Source organism: Suncus etruscus, chromosome 4 (genome assembly GCF_024139225.1).
Source record: "Suncus etruscus isolate mSunEtr1 chromosome 4, mSunEtr1.pri.cur, whole genome shotgun sequence".
NCBI classification, from domain to species: Eukaryota; Metazoa; Chordata; class Mammalia; order Eulipotyphla; family Soricidae; genus Suncus; species Suncus etruscus.
Window position 1 is genome coordinate 85464794 of NC_064851.1, and position 5987 is coordinate 85470780.

Sequence of the window (5987 nt, forward strand, 5' to 3'; positions counted from 1 at the left end):
CTAGACATATATTGGATATATAAAATGTATTTTTGAAACACGTGTCAAATTATGCATTCATTAATATGTCTTTAAATATTTAAAATATTTGAGACATGACTTCATGGTCATGTGCAATAGAGAAATTCAGCTTGCAGTTTTCTATTTTTTTAATTAAATTTTTCATTCATTTTTTTTGTTTTTTCTTTTTGTTTTGTTTTTGAGCCATACCTGTTAACGCTAGGGGGTTATTCCTGGCTATGCTCTCAGAAATTGCTCCAGGCTTGGGAGACCATATGGGAGGCCTGGGATCAATCCGAGCTTCTTCCTGGATCAGCCACATGAAAGGCAAATGCCATACTGCTGCGCTATCTCTCAGGCCCCTCATTTACATCTTTAAGTTTAACTAGAGATTGGTCAATTTTCAAAAAATAAATAAATAAATTGTATTAGCTTGGCTGTCTTATGATTATTCTAAAATAATAGTTTAGGATATGAAGCTCATTTATTTCTCTATATTCATTAACTTATTACCAATTTACAACTATACATTGATCTATGAAAATGTTGAAGAAGTGCCTTTATTATAGTTCAATAAGATTATATCCTTGGCATAAGAGGCCTTATAGAGAGAAATCATTATGAAATTACTCAATTTCACAATCACAAACATGTTCATCTCTGACAATAAACAGCTATTCAAGCTTATGAATTTGACTTCTCAGCATCTCCCTTTATTGAAGAGGGAACAGAAAATATAAAGTGGAGTTGATAAATACCAAAATAGATTATAACTTTTCTTATTTATGCAGATTCAGATAGGCATACCTCAGGTTAGGCATCCAAGCCTTCCCCAAGTTAGATTTATATCAATCCAACATAGGGAAAAAATGAACGAGGTTTTTAAGGAAAATATATTTCATTTATACCAGACTCAGTTGATGAATCCTAGTTCTTGATGGTTAAACAGTGTGAGGAATCAATAATACCTAACATGTGGGTCAAAAATGCCATAGCACTAGAAACTCTCTCTCACGAATTATCTATCAATCAATCTATGTATCTATTTATCTACCTATGTAGATATAGAGAGGATGTACAAAAGAGAGGAGACTATTAATTATGAGCATAGAGACATTTGACCATATTATTTAAAATTAATATTTTCTTTCTATTCTTTTCTTGGCAACAAAATTAGAAAGGGTAGTTTGAAGTGAGAAAGGAACCATCAGACAAAAGCATTGTCCTTGGCTTTTCATTGCTCAGCTGGGAGAAAACAGCAACCAGAGAGGTCTGCAACCTTGCTCTGCCATACTGTTCAGAATGTCAGCCATAGATCACCTGTGACAAGTATTTAATTCTTTGTCTCACCAGGGACAATGTACAACCTTCTGCTTGAAGTAGGTGTTTTGTTTCATTTTAAAGCCGCCAACTGTAGTTGTCTTTTTGGCCTTGTGGCAAACCCTCTTTTCTCTTTTCTTTAGTATTCCAATTTCTATCATTAAAAACTGCAAATCATCGCATTTCTAAAGATTTCCATGTTAATTCCATTCAACAGTTTTGTACATACATGGAACTTCTTTCTGTTAGTAATGTTAAATTTTATTTCAAACAGCAGGCCATGCAGAGCATCTGTGCCTTTTTTATTCTTGTTAAATAGCATAAATATAATAATGCAAAGATTAGAGACAGGAAAAAAAATTATGTATAGGGTTTCTGCTGAGAATAAAATAAACATACATAAGGAAGATTTAGGATGATATGCTACAAAAGCACAAATTATAGCCTAGTGATAGCTAATACACACTGCCATTAGAAAATGCATTCCACAGCTAGAATATATGCAGACTCAAATATTACCTCATGCTATTTTCCAGATCATTGACAACTCAGTATGCCTATAAACCTTGACCATGATATAATCATATAGCAGTACAAATTAAACTCCAATTCTTTCAAGTGTGTTCATTTTAAATGAATTTGAGTCACTGCTGTCATGCTTATTAAAAATAAAAATAGTGTAATCTCAGTTTTATTTAAATTAAAAATATTAGCAAATATAAGTGAAGTAAATTATGTGCTTTCTTCTTTTAAAACTTATTAAACTACTGCTTTGTAAAATGTATGAATACTGTTTTATGTTTTATCCTTTACCCTTATTATTTTTATCTTTATTTATCCTAATAATTTTATCATTTATCTTATCACTGTTGCAGATACACAAAATAATCCAGCTAAACACTGTTATTTTTAAGTAGGAAAAAGATGCATGTTGCAGAATTGAATACATGTTATTTTAGTCCTAAAATTTATACTATCTATATGTGCTCAACAAAAAATAGACTAGAAAAAATTTTATGAACTAGTTAGATATTATATATATATATGAGCAAAATAACAAGCCTTATAAATTATAAATAGTTTTTAGGTCATTACAGAATTTTAAATTTAGATATTTCCAATCTGGTTGAGGAAATGTTTTTTTTTCTTTCAGAATTTTATTGCTTCCTTTGATTAAATAAGATACTTAACCTGAGTTATAGTCTCCTTTCTATCTCTGGTTTCTATTTATATTATAATATATTTTAAGATAAAAGTCTTAATAAATTAAAAATAATATATGCTTAGGAACTGAAAAGTTAGTACTGTGAGTATGGTTTTGTGAGTAGCTGTCCTGGGTTCATTCCCTAGCTCCATTAATGCTTTACCCTGAGTACAAAGAATGATCCGGAAGTACAGAGCCTAGACTAAGTCCTGAACACTAAAAGGTGTGACTCAAAAGTAAAAGAAAATAAATAAGATTAAACTAATATTTTCAAAACTTAATTGTAATTTGGATAATTACAAATTTATACGTATTATCCTTTCAATTTCAAGTGTATTTTTCTTCATGCATGATGTTTAGCAGACATTTTGAATTGGCAGACATTCTGAATTGTAGATAAAGCTTCAGTTAGGCTGCATATAAGTTGGAAAGTTTGCATTATGTGAAAGACAGTAATTTTCTTTCTCTGCTAAAAATATTGCAAGAAGTGCATCAAGACAATATTTCCTATTTTGTTGGGCTCTGACTTCATTCCTGACCCAGCCAGCCATGCCAGTAAGATATATTGTGGAAAATATGATGGCATTTGTAATAATGTTTTCTAGTGGAACATATCCCTGAGGGGTATATTTTATGTGCGTTGTAGATATTGGGAAGAAAAGCATTCAGAAGGGATGTTACTCAAAGTGAAATTGTTGTCAGGTAATAGAGTACTACAGTACTTGGGTGAAATGATACAGATAGACATTTCATTTTCCAATGGAAAATGTTAAACTGGCCTTTTCTTAAGAGTCTATAAATTGTCTAAGCAGGGTAAAAAAAAAACAGCAAGGCAGATATAATCATAAATAGCTTTTCCATCATAGTGGCAACTCTAATTTTCTTGCTTATTGCTTGAGTTGTTAAAACAAATAAAAGAAGGAATCTCAGAGAGAGATTTCTTTAATATGCAAAATGAATTTCAATGCACTCTCCTGCTGGTACTTTATGGAAACCTGACTACATGGTATACATGGAATGTAGAAATCTGCATTTAGATAGAAATATTATAAAATGCAGAATATGGTACAGAGTCAGTCTTTTAATGGAGATGGCAAAGTGCTGCATTATACGGATGAGTGAAAAGACAGCATGCATATAGGTTTTCATGTCTTCGATAACCAAGTGCCTGGTTTGCCTAAGACAGTACTACTTTATTTTGAATCTTTGACAAACATTGATGAGAAAAAAATATACCAGATAAATAGGCACTTTACTAAGTGAAATTTTATGCTGTCAGATAATTAAGCAATATGTAGATTTTTAAAATATTTTTATCAAATACTTTTGAGAAATAGTGAGAATATATTCTGTTCTTTACACTTAGATAAATTTTAGTGTGAAATACTGACTGATGTCCTGTAGTTACAGGAAAACAATAGAGAAGAGATAGAGTTGATTTTATTCTAGAGCTAAATTTTGGGATGGTTTTACAAAATTCAAAATCCCTCAGATGCTTAGATTTTTTGCTATCAATAAATGAGAAGATAACACTATCTTAACTATATATTCCGTATAACCAGAGGGAATATTAAGAGTTGATATTGTATAAATATTTGTAATAGTATATCAGCATTTATGCTATTAATAAAAATCTGTATTCTCGAACAGCAACATTAAGAATAACCATTAGATTAATTAAAATGAACTAGTACACTATAGATTAAAGAATTGCTAAAATAAAAATCATTGAGTAATTATAGGCAAAGGAGTTCTAAAAGATTGAGCTTTTTATATCAGAACATTTTTGTTATTTACTATATATGCCTTCAATGAGCTTTTAACAATCAAAAAGTGATGAACACAAAAGAGCAAGTTTAAAATTTTAATGCCTGTGATGATTAGAGATATGTAATTCTATGGGAACAGAAGATAATGTCTAAGCTGGAAAGCAGGTATACGATAGATTTTTGATTAAAAGGTTTCACAAAATGTTAAAACTTTAGTTTGAAAAGCTAATGACAGAGCATTATACTAAGTTCTATCCACTTCTCAAATCCCAGAAAGGCACAGGTACAGAGGGGTGCAGAAGACTGACTAAAAATCTGTGTACTAATCAGTGAGATACTTTCCTCTAATGCCTCCTTACTAGTATAGCAGAAGAGAGTTCACTACTATAGAGATGCACCTTGAGAAACACAGTTGACTGAAGATGAGAGGGTTCTACTGAAAATAATGTGAATACACAGAATTTCACAAATAAAATTTTCATAGAACTGCATTTTTATAGTATTAACTCATACTAATGGGATAAAAATAAAGAAAAAACTCTAGACAAAATTGCTACAGAAATATGTAAATTATCAGGAAGAAAACAAACTTAAAAACTATTAAAACATATACATCTACAGGTCTAGGAATGAAGGAAGAAAGAATTATTCTATTTTAAATATATGTGTGTGAAGTTATTTTCTGGGGGGGGGGTCAAAATATAGCAGTATTCTTGTGGGTTACTCTATTTTTTCCTCAGAATTTGGCTTCTTGTAGCATGGATTCCTGAATACAAAAATGCTATTAAGTTAGCACTCAGACCCTGATTGATTTATATTTAAAATGATATGCATAATTTTAAGTAAAAATTAAATTGAAATAAATCAATGATGGTGTTCATAAAAACATACATACTAACTCAGGCATGCATAAAAGAATAGCATGTTGATAAAACCAGCAAGGGCATTGATTTTGTACAAATTAGAATGTAGGGGCCAGAGCAATAGCACAGCAGTAGAACGTTTGCCTTGCACACGGCCGACCCAGTACTAACCTGGGTTCTATCCCTGGCGTCCCATATGGTCCCCCAAGCCAGGAGTGATTTCTGAGCTCATATATAGGAGTAACCCCTGAGCATCACCGGGTGTGACCCAAAACAAAACAAAAAATGTAAATGATACTTTACTTTTAGTAAATGTTTACTAAAATATTAGTAATCAAAATGAAAAATAAGCTTTCATGGCTAGAAAGCATTACTTTTTGTTTAATAATTACTAGCCATTCTTTTTCACCAGTTTTGTCTGAGAGTAATTATTATTTTAAATTAATGCATATATTTTCATTTAAGACATTGTCTACATTCGTTCCTTTCCCCTGTTCATTCTTCACTTTATAGCAGCTCAGGTCTGATCTTGCTTTTAAGATGGACATAACAGAGTAGCCAACAGGGGCCAGAACCATAGTTCAGGGTGTCTGGTGTTCAACTTGTAAGCTGCTGGCTGACCTGCTCTCCTGAGCAAACCTCAGTAGTGATCATTAAGAAAAAGCAAGCAAGGAGAAAACCCTGAGTGACCTGAGAAAGCTGTTTGTGGCCCCAAAACATCAGCAACAATGAGGGTAGCACCAGACACCACTTGCCTGTAACACACAGGCACAGATATGAGTCAAGTAGCCTTGTAGTAATTTTTCTATTTCAATGACCATTGCATCCTGG